Genomic DNA, 17706 nt, shown 5'->3' with positions numbered 1-17706 from the left:
CAAGGGAGCTGAAGGAAGAAGAATGCCTCTTCTTCCGAAAGGAGGAAGAGTGGTAGGAGGCATGACTTAATAGAATGTGAGACACTGTCAACAGTGATCCTGAATAGAGAGATCCTAAGCAACCAGCAAAGAAAACAATGAAAAATATAATTGGTCAATATGGAAATCATGGAAAGTGTCGAACATTCAGAAACAACAGGAGTAAAACAACAAATCACTGAGGTAGTAATTAGTAAAAATTTATTGTGCCCACACAACAAAAAGGCAGTTTGCAAACCAGGAGCATACAAACCAAAACATGGAATGAGGCTGAGACATATATTATTATACAGTAGCATATGTAGTGAGACAGAAGGGACTTCTTTTTTTTTTTATAAATGTATTTGTTATCGGTGTTCAATTTGCCAACATACAGAATAACACCCAGTGCTCATCCCGTCAAGTGCCCACCTCGGTGCCTGTCACCCAGTCACCCCCACCCCCAGCCCACCTCCCCTTCCACCACCCCTAGTTCATTTCCCAGGGTTAGGAGTCTCTCCTGTTCTGTCTCCCTTTCTGAGATTTCCACTCATTTTTTCTCCTTTCCTCTTTATTCCCTTTCACTATTTTTTATATTCCCCAAATGAATGAAACCATATAATGTTTGTCCTTCTCCGATTGACTTATTTCACTCAGCATAATACCCTCCAGTTCCATCCACGTCGAAGCAAATGGTGGGTATTTGTCGTTTCTAATGGCTGAGGAATATTCCATTGTATACATAGACCACATCTTCTTTATCCATTCATCTTTCGATGGACACCGAGGCTCCTTCCACAGTTTGGCTATTGTGGACATTGCTGCTAGAAACATCGGGGTGCAGGTGTCCCAGCGTTTCACTGCATCTGTATCTTTGGGGTAAATCCCCAGCAGTGCAATTGCTGGGTCGTAGGGCAGGTCTATTTTTAACTCTTTGAGGAACCTCCACACAGTTTTCCAGAGTGACTGTACCAGTTCACATTCCCACCAACAGTGCAGGAGGGTTCCCCTTTCTCCGCATCCTCTCCAAATTTGTGGTTTCCTACTGTGTTAATTTTCCCCATTCTCACTGGTGTGAGGTGGGATCTCATTGTGGTTTTGATTTGTATTTCCCTGATGGCAAGTGATGCAGAGCATTTTCTCATGTGCATGTTGGCCATGTCTATGTCTTCCTCTGTGAGATTTCTGTTCATGTCTTTTGCCCATTTCATGATTGGATTGATTCTTTCTTTGCTGTTGAGTTTCATAAGGGGCTTCTTAACAGTGATTGGTTATATTAGAATTTTCATAAATGATGGGGAACTGATAAGTGGTTTCCTCTTATTAAGCTTGGACACAGTTTAAGTTTTGTTTAGGATTTTTCAGAGGCATAAGCAAGAAATAACCCAGGTCAAGTTTGTCTTGCAAATTAAGCTAAATTAAGCTTTGCTTGTAGAACTAAACTGGTTTTGTCCTCTCGGGGAATTTTCAAGGCTGTTGTTCATTTTATTTTTGGTTTTAGTTTTAACAGAAGATGGTCATTTTTATAAAGAGATTACCATATCTGCTTCACTATGATTGATACAGCAAAACAATCTTTCATACAATCAAAGGTTGTATGAACTTTGTATATTGCTTTGCTGGAAGAGTGACTTCATCACTACTATGGTAATGCCACACTTCAGGGTTTGCCGAACACATGGCACAGTTGTCTGCTTACCACTTGAGAGCTGGAGGAGCCATTGGTCACATCCATATTTCCCTAGACTGGAGAACATATAGCCAGCAATAGTGCATGCATTCCAATGCAATAATGCAAAAAAAATTCCCCTTAGATTAGTAATTGGCAGGGACACCTGGGTGGTTCAGTGGTTGACCATCTGCCTTCAGCTCAGGGCATGATCCCAGTTTGGGGATCCAGTCCCACATCAGGCTCCCTGCGAGGAGCCTGCTTCTCCCTCTGCCTATGTCCCTAGCTCTCTCTGTGTCTCTCATAAATAAATAAAAACATAAAAAATGGTTCGTAATGGGCAAATATTAGTACTGACCCAGAAATTTATTAAGCTCTTAGCAGCCATGTGTCTATCTTAGAAACCCAGCTGGCTGTGGTGGAGAGATCTCCTTCCATCTGTGATCACTTGTCTTCATCTGTGTTAGCTTCACATTACTGATACACGAACCACAGTTATAAGCAAGTAGTGGGCAGGGATTCCTTTGCTGGTCTTTCCTACCTGCCTCCCAGCTTCCTCTCTCCCAAAAGCCCTATCAAGAGAGACCTTGCAACTTAAGAAAAAAGTGAAATAATAATAGCTACTATGATTTAAGTGCTTCCTGCATGCCAGGCACTGTGCTATAAGTGATTTACACCCATTATCTCATTCTAACAACCTGTGAGGTGAGTAGCACTCTTATCTCTCTTTTACAAAAAGGGAAATAAAGGCTCTTAAATCACCCATCTGATAGAGTGGCAGAGACTGGGATTTGACCCAAGGCTCCCTACCTCCAAAAGTCCTGCTCTAATTTCTACACTAAGAGTTCCCCCAATGAACTATTACACCATTAAGCCTAAGCAATGTTTAAAATGGATAGGAGCAGACACTTATTCTCTGGCCATGATAGAGTGCAGCTTCTAAAATGCAGCGAAACATACTATTCAACCACAGATGATGGTTCCTGCCCAGTGGGTGCTATTCCAGGAAATGGATTTTCTTCCCTCCTGTCTCTTAACCCATTCTGGTGCCTCCAGGGGGTTGGGAAACCCCCTTTCTTAAAGTAATCAGGGACCCTCCTAGCCTCCTCATTAGTGTAGGAAATGAGTGCCTCTTCTCCAGTCTATCAGCTCATCTCAGTAAGTGAGCTTTCCCAAGAGTCTTTGGAAGGGTGGTTGCTCAAAACTCAGAGCATATTTATATGTAATAAATGGTGACAAGGCTCCCAAGTCAGTGCACCAAAGTCCATTTAACCGATAATGTGCCTAAAATAGTATTAATAGTTAGAACAGTCCAGGACAATGTAAGGTTGCTGAAGACCCTAAATTCATCTGAGCCCAGGGTTTTTCATGCCTCTTTAGTCCTTGGACAGTGACAAGGATGTAGTAGGAAATAACAATAGCTAGTATTTATTGGGCATTTGCCAAGTGCTTGAAACTACATGCATTTGACCTTCGCAGCAGCTCTAGACAATAAGTATGAAAATTAACCTCCAGAAACGGAGGCCCAGAGAACCTAAGCGACTTCTCAAAGTCATGGAGGAGACAAGCAATAGAGGCAGGAACAGAGCCCAGGAGTCTGGATCCAAAACCAGTGTGACTAAGAAGTGTGCTGTATTTCCCAGTAGGCCTTATCTGCTGTCTTAGGGTTGGGGAGAAAGCCCATGGGAGCTCTACCTTGCAGGCAGCCACCATGTGCGCAGGGAAATTCCACAAGCAAGCAGTGGGGAATGGGTGGAAGGGAGCCCAGGGGAATCCCTCCACAAAGGTGGGAAGAGTTTTACAACCACACAAGCTCTGGTGCTTTGGGGACAGGGGAGTGTCAGTGTGATAGCCATAGGAGATGATGGAGCTGCTTGTACTGGAGAGAACAGGTTGGTCTTTTCTTCACAGTTTCTAATGCTGCTCTGAGCCATGGTCTTGGGCAAGTTGGGTTACTGCTCTATAAAATAAGCACTGTAACAGTTCTCACCTCTAGGGTCTTTATGGGGATTAAATGAGATAAGTCACCAGTACTCTGCACAGTGCCTGGCACCCACTGCACAGTGCCTTGCACGCACATTATATGCATGTGTCTTCATATAATTATAACCATTATCACTACAACAGGATATCATCCGACTCTGAAGAAAGCCAAAACCCACTGGAAAGTCCTTCTCAATAGACAATGGTAAGACAAGCTGGAAGGGAAGGAGGTTTTGCCCCTAAACTGTGCTATCAAGCTGAATGGCAGCACAGGGTCCACCCTCCTTTGCCTCAGTTAATGAGGTCCATAATTCCAGGCTCCTTTCCCAGCAGACCTCTTACCAGCACCACCAAAAAGAGGCATAATGAATTGGCATGAGTCCCTCCTCTTTATTTCTGCTTCTGTGCTCTCAGAGTTTAGGGCTAAGAAGCTGTGAGATGGAGGGACACTGGTTGGCAAGAGAAAGAAGACAGCCAAGCCAAGCAGGCCGGGAATAATCAGGCTTGAGACCAGGCCATAATTTACTACAAAATGGTCTCTAATGGTGATGGGAGATGGGATGAGAACAGAGAAGGGAAAACAGATGCCTCTTGAAGTTTTTCATCAAAAATCTAATGAACCATACTTTATGAATGCAATGGTGTTTTACGATCTACTCTGCAGTTCTTTTAAATGTCTAGGTCTAGGGCCAGCTCTCTGAGCTTTTTCCATCCAGTGCCGAGAGGGCTGTTATCTTTGCCACTGCTAATGGTATTCTTTGGCAAAAAAAAAAAAAAAGAAAGAAAGAAGAAAGAAGAAAGAAAGAAAGAAAGAAAGAAAGAAAGAAAGAAAGAAAGAAAGAAAGAAAGAAAGAAAGAAAAGAAAGAAAAGAAAGAAAGAAAGAAAGGAAGGAAGGAAAGGAAAGAAAAAAAGAGAAAGGAAAGCCATGATGAATGTGTCCTAAGCTTAACATTTGGTTTTGCCATCTCATTATACATTAGTTGAAGAGGCTTTTGGAAGACACAACAGAGACATTATATGTAAATCAATAACAATTTTTCTTTTGTGTTCAAATCATGAATACTGACTAGCTAATTTTCATGGCATCTCTATAAGATAAGTGAGTTTTATTATCCTGTTCCAATTCAATTCTTCTTCAGGGTTTTAATCAGCCTAAGCGATTTTATTTTAATTTATCTACATGAAATGATTTTTGCCAGCACCCTACATTTTCATCAGATTTTCTTGTCATAGCCGGATACAGCTGGTACAGACAGTTAAATGCTGCAGAATGAGGCAGACTGATGAGGATGGAAAATCAAATAAGGCATCAGCCTGAGCCACTGTAAATGGTTGGAGAGGCCAGGAGAGGGGGCATGACCCACCTGGAAGTCTAGTTGGTATCCGTACAGTCTACAAAATTATTAACAGAGATGAAAAGGGCGAGCCCAGGCAAGAGTCATAATAGGTGAGAATACAGGGCTTTTGACAGATGTAGAAGATTGTCCCGAAAAGTGGGTGTACCTCTGTCCCTCTTTTCCATGGATGCTGCATTGATGCTGGGCTGGATCATGTGACCGCCTTTGTCCAGTGAAATGCGGAAAGCACATAAATGGCAGCTTGTAATGGGTTTGCATAGTTGGGCTTGCCTTCTTGGGCTTCTACCAGCACCACAAGAAGACCCAACCCTGATAGCACTAGTTCAAGCAGGATGAGACACTTGTGGGGCAGACCTGGACCACACCTACAGCTCTGAGCGGGCACCGACAAACACACGTGTATTGAGCATATTATATACAGCAAGGTCTTGGGGCTCCAAAACCTTCACAAGGGCTGTCTCCTATGCCTGGATTACTCTTCACTGTATTCTTCCAGTAGAGGGTTATTGCCTTCTCACCCTGCCAGCCTCCACGTGAATGTCACTTTCTCAGAGACCCTGCCCTGATACTCTCCTGCAGTCTAAATTATGTCCCTCTGTTAATTCTTTCTAAACACACCTAGTTCTTTTCCTTCATTGAACTCACCACAATCTGTTTAATGGCTGTCCTTCCAGTAGATTACACTCCATGAGAGGGAGGAGCATATTTTATGCATCATGTAGTTCTAGCACAGTCCATAGCATATAATAAGTACTTAGTATATATTTACAGAATGAAGTACACCAAGCACTTTGCGGGATCATGGAGCCATAACTACTACAGTGATGGACACGGAGCCCTTCTTGCAAAGAGCTATGAATCTACAGGACCAAACCATCAGGCATTGCAGTGGTAGGTTAGAACTACTTAATACCTTTCTGCCTTCCGTCAGTATTGACCCAAGGGATTGAGGTAAAATATCTGGTTAGCTATTGATGTGTAACAAACAAATTATGCCAAAATTTAGTGGTTTAAAGGAACAATGATTTTATTATCTTTCAAGTTTCCTATAGGTCAGGAATTTGGGGAAGATCCTAGCTGGACTACTCTGGTTCAGGCCCTCTCATGAGGTTGGATGGTGGCTGGAGAATCCAGAACTGGCCAGTATATGGCCAGTCAGATGGTGGCTGGAGAAGCCAGAACTGGCCAGTATATGGCCCATATCCAAGGGCCACTTCATGTGGTATGTCTACATGAGCGAGTTTGGACTTCCTCACAGCATGGTGGCTTCAGAGAGTTAGACCATTTCCATGGTGGCTCAATAATCTACTGCAAGTTTTCCAGTAAGCAAGGCGGAAACTACATCACACATTTTTTTAGTTGTGGTCAAAAAAAACATGTACAATTTTCCATCCTAACCACTTTCGAGTGTACAGGTTAGTTGTATATATTCACATTGTTGTGTAACTAATCTCTAGAATATTATCATCTTGCAAAACTGAAATTCCACACTCATTAAACAACTCCTTATTTTCCCCACTCCCAAGCACCTCACAACCACTATTCTCTTTTCTGTTTCTATGAATTTGACTATTCTAGGAAACCCATGTAAGTGGAATTATAAAGGTCCATCCTTTTGTGGTTGGTTTATTTCACTTAGCCTAATGTCTTCAAGATTCATTCATATAGTAGCATGTGTCAGAATTTCCTTTCTTTTTAAGGTTGAATAATATTACATTGCATGTATATGCCACATTCTGTTTATTAGTTGACACTTTGTTTGCTTCCTCCTCTTGGCTATTGCAGATAGCGCTGTTGTGAGCTTGAGTGTGCAAATATCTATTTGAGTCCCTGTTTACTGTATTATCTTCAGTGACTTAGCCTCAGAATTTTAATAACATCACTTATTCCAATGTCATAAGCCTACCCAGATTCAAAGGGAAGAGCATAGTATCTACCTCTTGATAGGAGGAGTTTAAAAGCACCTCATAAGAAGAGCATGTAGAGCAGGAGATCTTGTGGCAGCCATCTTTGGAAAATACAACCTGTCATACAAGGCTCCATCCAGCTGGAAATAGAGGATAGGGGTCTGAAGGTCTTGGGAAGGGTCTTAAACTGTGGAAAGAGAAAGGTTTTAAGGGTTGGCATGCAGACATCTACGACCCCAATTAAGGTCATCAATGAAGACCATGCAGGCAACTAGCCTTCATCCTATAGAAATAGAACCCCACCAATTTCTATCTCCTTAGCCTATTTTTTTCTACTTCATAAAACTTGTCTTCCCCTTAGTACTTAATTGTTTAATTGTTTATTATATGCCCTTCTCCATTAAAATGTAAATTTCAAAAGGACAGAAGGACAGGGGCTTTGCCTTTCTTGTTTGCTGCTGCATACCAGGATCTAGCATGGTGACTGATACATGGTAGGCATTCAGTATAATTTTATTGAATAAATGAATGGATTAAAGAAAGGGCTGGGATCCCTGGGTGGCTCAGTGGTTTGGCGCCTGCCTTTAGCCCAGGGCGCGATCCTGGAGACCCGGGATCGAATCCCACATCGGGCTCCTGGTGCATGGAGCCTGCTTCTCCCTCTGCCTGTGTCTCTGCCTCTCTCTCTCTCTCTGTGACTATCATAAAAAAAAAAAAGAAAGGGGAAAATGTAATTTGAGTTCTGTATTTTAAAGTTGATTCAGGGTTGTCTGGTACAGACATATAGTCTGCATATAAATTCCAGTCTCATCCCAGACCATCTGGGCAGCCTTTAAGAAGCTATTTAAGAAAGAGAGGAGGTGGTTACTAAGGTGGCCGATACTGAAATTCATGAGTATAATCATGGTAAATAGAAAGTCGGGGTCAAGTGATAGAATATTGATTAAAGGGCTCCTCAAAACGTGTGTGGTCCACCTCCCTCATCCAGCAGAGGAGGAAGCTGAGGCCCAGAGATGTGAAGGATCCTGCCCAAGACCACATAGTGCCAAGATTAAAACTCAGAAGCCCAGCCCCTTGACTCATCCTAAACAATAAGATTAGTCAGAACTGAGACTGTCTGGGTGGCTCAGCGGTTGAGTGTCTACACCTTCAGCTCAGGTCATGATCCTGGGGTCCTGGGATTGAGTTCCACATCGGGCTCTTTGCAGGGATCCTGCTTCTCCCTCTGCCTATGTCTCTCCTCTCTCTGTGTCTCTCATGAATAAACAAATAAACTCTTTAAAAAAAAAAAAAAAAGGTTAGTCAGAACTCAGGGTTGCAGGTAATAGAAATGTATCTCCATAGCATCATATCCACAGCTGTCATGGACAGTTTCACCGCAAGTTTTTCTCTGTTCTTTCATTTCAAGGGTTTCTCAAAAAACAAAAAAAAACAAAAAAAACAGGGGATCTCTGGGTGGCACAGCAGTTTGGCGCCTGCCTTTGGCCCAGGGCGCGATCCTGGAGACCCAGGATCGAATCCCACATCGAGCTCCCGGTGCATGGAGCCTGCTTCTCCCTTTGCCTGTGTCTCTGCCTCTCTCTCTCTCTCTCTCTCTGTGACTATCATAAATAAATAAAAATTTTTAAAAAAACAAAAAAACAAAACAGGAGCCCACTCAGCCTACATACTCATTCTCTAAGAAAAGAAAGTAGTCAAAGCCCCCAGGGATAACTTTCAGCCAAAGGAAGATGGAAGCCATTGGACTGATGCCCCAATCTCCTGTCTGATGGATAGACAATCCTGCAAGCCATTCTGTATGCCTCAATGGTCCTTGCAGAGTTCAACCCCTGTAGCCAAACTCAGTGACTTTGATAATGCACACTAGATGGACTTCTTCCTTCTCCCTGTGCACTCTCCGTGTTCCCTCGGGGAATTATTTGGAATCATTTCCCAAATGACTAGATTCCTATCTAAATGCTTGACTTGGGCTCTGCTTTTGGAGAAACTTAAATTATGAGATCAAGCTATTAGTAATATAGCAAAAACAAAAACCTGAATATGCCTTAGTTATTCAGAGATTGGTCATTTATTTAATCTCTACTCCATGGAGGAATGGGGTCGATAGGGCCAAGAGAGGCATCTTTGGAATGTCAGGAACACTGAAGTACTGGTTCACTTGACTGGGTACACACTGGAGGCTTCATGCCCTCCCGGGGCTAGATAACTTGTATCTACTTCATGATCTACCCACTTGCCTTCACTTCCTGTGGCTCTGCAGGCTTTCCATGCAGGGCTCTTACTTCTTTCTCTTTCTCCTCTTGTCAGGCAGCCTTTTCCCCTTCACAGGTCTGACTCCCATAGCACTTTATAACCTGGCCTTTACCTCCTTTTCCCTCCATCCAAATTGAACCACCCTGCATTCCATCTCTTTAGGCTCAGACCACTCTCCAACAAACCAGGCAGATGCATTTGGCTTTCAGGGTTGAAAGGATGATTTACATCTTAATAAGGACTTTCTATGGCATAAGTCTATGATGACAAACATGTGTCAAGCATTCCACAATGACCTTACAGAGGGGTACAGTGGGATATTTTAAGTTTTGGAGAAAAGCAGAGAGACATTTGCCAGATTCTGCACAAACAACCACAAATTAAGTTATCTGGTCTTAACTACTTAATAAATAGAACTGTTAGATATTTCTTTTGACCTGGGAGAGCCATGAAAAAAATATATGTATCATGAACTGAGAAACATCAGGAACTTCTGTCCTAGGCTAAAGAAGAATATAAGGGTAGCATCTGGAGCTCCTTAGCAAGCTCTGGAGAAAAGTATTTGTGAGGAGAAGGATGACTTCAGGAACCTTAAATCGTACCATGTTGGGAGGTATCTACTCTTCTGGTGGTTCAAGACGCCTACCTTGGTGCCAAATTCCTGGTCATAACCTAGGTGACATCTGACTCCTGTACTATCAGCCCCCTAAAAGTGCAACCTAACCATGGCCCCATGGACAAAGAAACATGTGCTTAAGGATGATGAGGTTTGGTGGTCAGAGATGGGAGCCTGCCCTTTTAGTCCTTCTGGTTGGTGGAAATGACCAGAGCAGAGCAGGAACTAGCTGGGTCATGGACTTCCAGATGGTTTGGCCTTCCTAGATCTTTTTAAATGGCCTTCCTTTCCCTTTTGCTATCTAAATTCCATCCCTTTCCTCAAGACCAGGCATATATCATGCATATTATCTGTACACATACACAGTGAATGTATGTGTAAGGTCCATGAAGCAGGGACTTTGTTTTGCTCACTGCTGGATAACCAGTGCCTAGAAGAGCACCCTGGCACATAGTAGACATTCAGTAAACATACTGAATAAATGAACTGCGGTTCCATACGAGAAGTAAGTCCTAATGTCCCCATCATCCACTGTATGAACTGACTTGTTTCCCATGCATCACCAATGACACTAGCTATGTACCAATCTTAGAATGAGAAAACATTCAATAAACAGTCACTCAAATCACTGTGTGCTATGGTTCAAAAGAGCAACCCTGGTTGAGAAAGGCTGAGTTTATGAGGGAATGAATGGATCACAAGTCCTTCCTCCATGTTGCCTCCTTTGACCATCCCACTTTAGGGTCAGTCAATGATATATTAACAGAATAAATAGAACTTTTTATTTCTACCCAGATTGGGAAGCTCTCCCTGCATCTGTTAGGTATGTCTCGGGTTGGGAATGGTTAAGAGTAAAAGGCTCCTGCTTAATGACTGGTGTGTACTTAGGAGAGGGATGCTCAACCATCCCTGTAAGGTGACTTTTGGGATCCCATAGTTAATGGCTCTGTAAGCAGATCCAGCCTTTTAAAGGTTTCACAAAAGGGCATATACACAATTGAGGCTACAGTTCTGAGTACTGTCTGGTCCTGATAAGGCTGGCTGGGAATGCCCTGTTCTATCCTTTCCCCAAATCAAATGCTCTTTGAGAGCTGGCCAAGCATTTGAGACCAACCAAGCAGTACTAAGTGCATTATCTTGTCTAAGCAAAGCATGAGAAATAAATTAAGATCCTTGCTGACCTCACCATCTTAAAAAAAAAAAAAAGAAATCTCTGCTTTTACCTAATGTCTGGTCAATGCCCTAAAGAGAAACTTCTTCCTTCCCTTAAATTTTACTTAGGCTAAAGAGATTTGGTCCTTTCTGCAGTAAGTCTTGCTGTACAAGGACACTTCTGTTTCAGCTTTCTCTGGTCATTTCTAAACCAATGACTAGCAAAGGGAATGGGATTATCATGATTAGCTTAGATCCATAGGCTCTATCCTAGGAGTTCCAGAAGTCATAGAGGGAAAGGGTAGATACCTGAAAAGAAAACCAGGAGTTTTTTTCTTAGTTGCATATGCAGGAATGGGTACTGAGTAAGCAACCTGTAGTGTCCATTAGGAAGGATTTCATAGATAGGACAGATTTTAGGGTGAAAAATTTAAATACGAAACAAAAGAAAGAAACAAATTATTTTCCTATGGTTGCACTGAGTGATATTCTCTGTCAGCTGCAGTGACCCATCCAATGGTTAAAGGAGAAAACATTTTTTTTTAAGTAGTTGTTTCCTTGAGGTGTTGCTTTTTAACTACTGCAGGTCACCTATGTGTGAGTTACATATATCAGACTTCATCAGCCTAAAAACATAATGAAAATTAATGAAGATAAGTGATTATACATCAAGCTAAAAGTGCAAGGCTATGGACAAAGCGCAATAAATAGCTGGTCAGAGGAGAAAGGATTTCCTTCCAGCTGGGAGGACTTGGGAGGACTAGCACGGTGTCCCTGCTATATATACAGGAACTGTATATAAATTTATATATATTTATACATATATACATACATACAGCACTATAACATATTGGGCTTTTTTTCCTATCTCATCCCTTTTCACCTTCCTTTTGGGTTTATTTTGTTTATTATTTTATTTCTTTTTAAAAAAGGTTTATTAAGAGCCTATCACTTGAGGGGATATGTGCTGGGCCCTGGGGTTACAAACACATATAAGATATAATCCATGTTATGGAAGAGTTCACGGACTAATGATGGAGGTGATCAAAATGTAAAAAAAAATTCGCCATGACATGGGAGACATCCTATAGAATAATTGAAATAACTTTATGGTGATCCAGAAGAGCAGCATACCCTGCTTAGGAAAGTTAAGGGATTTTTTTTTTTTTTTTTTTTGAAAGTTAAGAGATTAACAGTGAGTGAAGTCTGCTTTGTTCATGTGGCTTAAGTCCTTCATGGAGTTTCCAAACCTTTTCCAACATGCCCTATTGTCCATTCACCTATCCAATCTACTCTCCTTCTACTCCCCAACAAGAAAGATACTAAATCTTTTCAGGCTGAGACAGGAGGCTCAAGCCATTCCTGCCATTCCATAGGTTCCTGTCCTGAGACTGGTCATATTATCATCCTGCCGCTGGACACACATGGTACAACCTCGAAGTCCTTGCATGTGCTGTCAACATTGAACAAAGGACCAGATATCCTTTCCCTGCCTTTCACTTTGAGCCATCCTAGCTAATATATAATCCAGTCTCACTTCAACAAACCTCTTCAGATCATTCCAGCTTGTCCTAGTCTCTGCTGAATCCCCAGAGTGGTTATCTTCAAATCTTCTTGTGTCTTCCCTTATAATTTTTTTTAAAGATTTTATTTATTTATTCATGAGACACAGAGTGAGAGAGAGAGAGAGAGAGGCAGAGACACAGGCAGAAAGAGAAGCAGGCTCTCTGTGGGGAGCCTGATGTGGGGCTCAATCCCGGGACTCCAGGATCACGCCCTGGACCGAAGGCAGGCATTAAACCGCTGAGCCACCCAGGGATCCCTTCCCTTATAATTTTTGAAAAAGAATCTATGTGTACCCTACATAATTTTGAACTGACATTGAGAAATGTTCATCATATGTTTAATTTCCAACATACTCTATCACATTCTATGATGTCTATGGGCTCTGAATCTGTTTTTTATCAAAATCTTGGAACTGCATACCTAATCCATTTAATTTATAGACAGTATCTATCATATAAATTAGCAAACCCAGCTCTCATTGTCAAACCAACCATCCCAATCAGAATCACTTTCTGTCAGAAAAAGTCTTACTTTATTTTTCAGCTCAAATAAGCTCCATGTTAATGCTCACCCCTGTGACAACCATCTCACTTTTGAATGTTAATTAGACGGTGGATGGATGGATGGATGAGTAGATAAGCAAGCCCTCAGTTTGCCAAGAGTTTGTCAATTGGGTGAAATAAGGGACTGCTTTCTGGCACTCACAAGACTCCCTTCAGGAGCAAGGTATCCTGAAATTGTCCCCTTGTTTGGGCCCTTGGGGTAATGTACATTCGTAAGACTTAAACTGGGTAAGAGGTTTGTCTTTCATTTGCAATAAAGACATTTAAAATAAGAGGTGAGGGGGCACCTGGGTGGTTCAGTAGGTTAAGTGACCAACTCTTGACTTCAGCTCAGGTCATGATCTCAAGGTCATGAGATCAAGCCCCAAGTCAGGCACCCTGGTCAGTGGGGAGTCTGCCTGAGATTCTCAGATCCTCTCTCTCTCTCCTTCTCCCTCCCCACCACTCGCTCTCTCTCTTTTTCTCTCTCTTTCTCTCTCAAATAAATACATAAATCTTAAAAACAATAAAAACAAAATAAAATAAGAGGTGAGAAGAATCAGTCAGCAGAACACAGGCTTGGCAGATCAATTTTAGAAAAGAGTATAATTGGAAATTGAAGATCTAGAAATTTATTCACTTAAAATTAATTGTAAGGCCCCATGGAAACTCAGTTATTCTCATCCAGTGGCATTCCCTAGGTTGTAGGAACCATCTTGAAATCCCACAAGAGGCCCAAAGTCTAATTCTACACATGGACTTGGTTGCATTAGAGTATTGAGCTTGCCAGCTTTCTGATCCACATTTTGGTTTTCAGAAACTCTCTCATGATTATATACTCAGTCTTCTCAGTTTCCCATTGCCTATTAACCATGATTTATTTTCATCTTCATTCTTGAACAGAGATCTAAATTTCCTGAATGAAGAGACTATGAAGACTTATTTTAGCTTCTCTTCTCCTTGCATCTGAAAAGAAACTCCTGGCTGGGGCTTCTCCTTCTCGGTTGAAAGTCATCAGGAAAACCACCTTGGAAATTTAAGGGTGGGCTGGTGAATGTAAAAACTGAATTTGGAGTTGGACGGTCTTATGATTGATGGTCAAATATCTAAGAACTTGAAGTTACTTGCTGAAGCTGTGGAAAAACTTGAGCAACTTCCCCTGCCCCAACGCAGACCACACACCCCTCTATAGTGACAGGGATATTTATGGGGAAATACACTTCTTGTTCCAGGGTGATTTTCAGCCTCCCATTTTGTGAAGGTTTCCTACTGGACTTGCTAGAAAGTAGAAAATGCTGAGTTGCTACAGTCTACAGTAGTAGGACATGTCCAGCCGTCCCTGGAGTTCAGTTCAGTTCCACTCAGGCAGATTTATTACACTCTGTACACCTACTAATGAGTGAAAGAGACAGGATTTCTACCCTCAAGGAGTTCAGATGATAGGTAAGGCTGAGGTTCATACATACAATTGCAGTTATAATGGAGGCTACACTATCCACCTTCCCAAGGACTGTAAAATTCCTGAAAACAAAAGTGATTTTCAAGAGATACTGGAAGTCTATCACTTGGTTCTGCTCTCTGGTTGTTGCCAGGTTCTCGCCAGATTCTCTGAACAAGCGTCTGACTGGACGTCTCCCTTCAAAAGCTAATTACTCTGTGAAGAATGTCACGATTGTCTCTTAGTATTGCTTCATGGCACATTCCTGGTGAATTCATCTCCAGACTAATCTACCCTCACAACAAGATACTATTTCTTTACCATTCCACAAACCAAATCCAGATTTTTCATTCTGCTCTATTATATATGATGAGTTCAGAATTCTGAGTGATTTCTGAAGTATTTTCTCTCTCCTGAGGGCTTCAGAGAGGCAGCTCTGGGACATGATTCCGGAGCTTCTGGGATAAGCAGGTATTCCTGGGCCTAGGTTGTGATATAGTGACAGTTGCTTTGGTTTGCAGTGTCCTGAGGGCCAGCTGACTAGAAGGTTGCAATCCTTCCAACTAGGGGCACTCGGTTGTCCTTTGAAGTAGAGGAAGGTTTAAGGAAGTGAAATCCTCTTATTTTAAGAGCCTAATCAGGAACTGAGTCAAAACACCATTTGGCAATACTTTGATGCATGATTCTCTAAGGCTAACAAAAAAGTTTTGAAGAAACGGATGAATAGTTTCTTTTTCCATCTAGATAAATTTTTTAAAAAATACTGGAGTCATAGGGCAAACAGCAGAATACAAGTATTTATGACCCTGGATATCACATATAAAACAAAGTTACTACTGAGGGCAAGGACATTTCTACCTGGAAGGTCTGAAACATCACATGAATGAGCCAGAACCTGGGCTTTCATTCTGGCTGCCAGGCCAATGTATCAGATATTTTAGGGTTCATTTGATTTGGTTCAAGCAAAGTGGAAAAAGTCAGGGGTAAAGATAGATATCTTAGGCCCAGATTAACAGTCTGGAAGCAAATATGGGATTTTCCCTCATTATTTGAGAAGAAACCTGAGTATCCACAAGAAGAAAAAAAATGAAAGCATGCTCTTAACCAGAACAGCCGCTGAGAAAGAGCCAGGTGCAAGCTTTGGCGACAAGATAAGCTTTTTTTCTCTCCTCCTCCACCTGTATTCTTTCCCAATGTCTCCACCCCACCCTTCACCCAAACACTTTCCTCCTTCCGTCCCCTTAAAAATCACCAAAAACACCGGCTATGATTAATGGCTAAGGGATAAGAACAGATGTGCAATCCTCATACATTCTTGGTTTGGATCAAACTGACTCTTCTGAACTCCCCTTTCTAAAACTCCCCATAATGCTTTGCCATCAGCCTCCCTCCTCCCCTTTCCTCTCTGAAGCATGCTAATTAAAGTTCCACCAGTGAAGGACTTGAGCTGGCTCTCTCTGCCGGATCCCTAACTGTGTCATGCCCCTGCTTCCTAATTGGACATGCCAGCAGAAATCAGTGCAAAGCGACTTCTGTGGGAGCAGCTGCTGAGGCTGTTCCCCGACCCCCATGCTCATCACCCCTCCTCCGATGAGGATATTTTTCTGTCGTCACACCTTGGGCAGTATTTCAGAAGCTTACTTATCCTGCCGCTCACTTTCTCTACCCCTACACCTCTGCCCCCAAACAAGACAGTAGGAGAGAAACATGAGATTTGATTTTATCCTAATTGAACAATAGCCCTTATTTCATCTCAAGTAAGATAAATGGGCTGTCCAACCTCACTCCTCACTTTGTCTGTAATGAGGCTTCCCTCTCAACTGTTTACTAAAGTATTAAAAAGCACTTTGCAGCACCTGCTGGTATCGTCCGTCAAAGAGAGTCAATGGTACAGATGAAGACATATGAGAAAGGCGGAGAGATATGGGGCCTTTATGAAACTTCAGATTCCAGACCTATTAGAAAGAACTGCTTCCCTCTCTATGAATTCAGTGGGGAGGGGGTTGGGGAAGGCCCTTTTCTTCTTGGCAGCAAAGTGCTTTCTATAGGGCAGGACAGCACTTGGCAGGTTTTCCCAGGGTCAGACCAAGGTGGGTAACTGATTGCAGCCATTAATGTCCAGGTGGTAAGAAATTGCCTAAATTCCGAGATCCTAATAAGTCATTAGCATTTCTATACTGAATGCACTTGTGTGGACCCTTCCCTCACCCACGGTGATAAAACACATGTCTGTTCCTGCTCATGCTCTATCTCCGGCTGTTCTTTGAAGAGATGAGCACTTTCAGAAGTTGATTGCTGCAACGGTGAGTACCCCAGGATTGGGAGCCTGGAGAACAGCACCCACGAGGGTTTTGACACTGAATGCTGTGTGACCTTACACGAGGAACTAAACTTCCCTGCTACATAATTTCTTCCCTTACAATATAAAGAGGCAACGTGTTCTACTGCTAAGTATTCTGGTACAGGTAATGAAAAACCATCTGTTTGATGTACTGAGATTTTTCGGTAAGAATTAAGTGTGGATGTTTGATTGGGTTACAGCCACAGTCCTGTTCGAAGCTTGCATTCAACAATTTGGGAGCCTACTGCGCACATACATGAGGCAGAAAGGAAGATAAGACATAGAAACGTACAAAGTGAAAATAAAAAGCACAGCTATACTAGTCAAGTGTCTCGTCTAAGAGCCCACCGATACCTCTTCCTGATGGCCTCTCAAGTAACTAAACTGTTCGTCCCATAACAGAGCAAGCCTTTGTCACCTTGTACTGTCGGCTGCCTTTATACTTTATAGTCCCCCCTGCTTGTCTGGTAGCTTCAAAAAGAAAGGACTGTGTCCTATTCATTTCTTTGTCCTGCAAGCTGGCAGACATGCAAAGTTTGTTCATAAGTAAATGGATGGAGTGAATAAATAAGTATCAAATACAGACCATAACTTCTTTTTCTTTTAAAATATTATTTATGTATTCATGAGAGACAGAGAGGCAGAGACATAGGCAGAGGGAGAAGCAGGCTCCCTGTGGGGAGCCCGATGTGGGACTTGATCCCAGGACCCCGGGATCATGACCTGAGCCAAAGGCAAACATGCAAATACTGAGCCACCCAGGTGCCCCCAGACCATAAATTTTAAGAGAACTTTTGTGCTATAGTGGGAAAAGTCCTAGAATAGGAGCCAGAAGGCCAAGGTGCAAATCACCAACCTGTCA

At 42.3% G+C, this 17706-nt stretch overlaps 1 long non-coding RNA gene across 1 annotated transcript; it reads left to right on the top strand.

Annotated features, from left to right (window-relative positions):
- Window positions 1-2714: 2714 nt before the first annotated feature.
- On the top strand, window positions 2715-17421 carry LOC111096416. Its single transcript, XR_005361309.1, has 3 exons — window positions 2715-3875; window positions 5801-5920; window positions 13969-17421. It is a non-coding gene; the product is annotated as an uncharacterized LOC111096416 (long non-coding RNA).
- Window positions 17422-17706: the final 285 nt, after the last annotated feature.

This window comes from Canis lupus, chromosome 6 (assembly GCF_011100685.1).
Source record: "Canis lupus familiaris isolate Mischka breed German Shepherd chromosome 6, alternate assembly UU_Cfam_GSD_1.0, whole genome shotgun sequence".
NCBI lineage: Eukaryota > Metazoa > Chordata > Mammalia > Carnivora > Canidae > Canis > Canis lupus.
The sequence above is the reverse complement of the archived record's forward strand: the minus strand, read 5'-3'. Positions and strand labels throughout refer to the sequence as shown.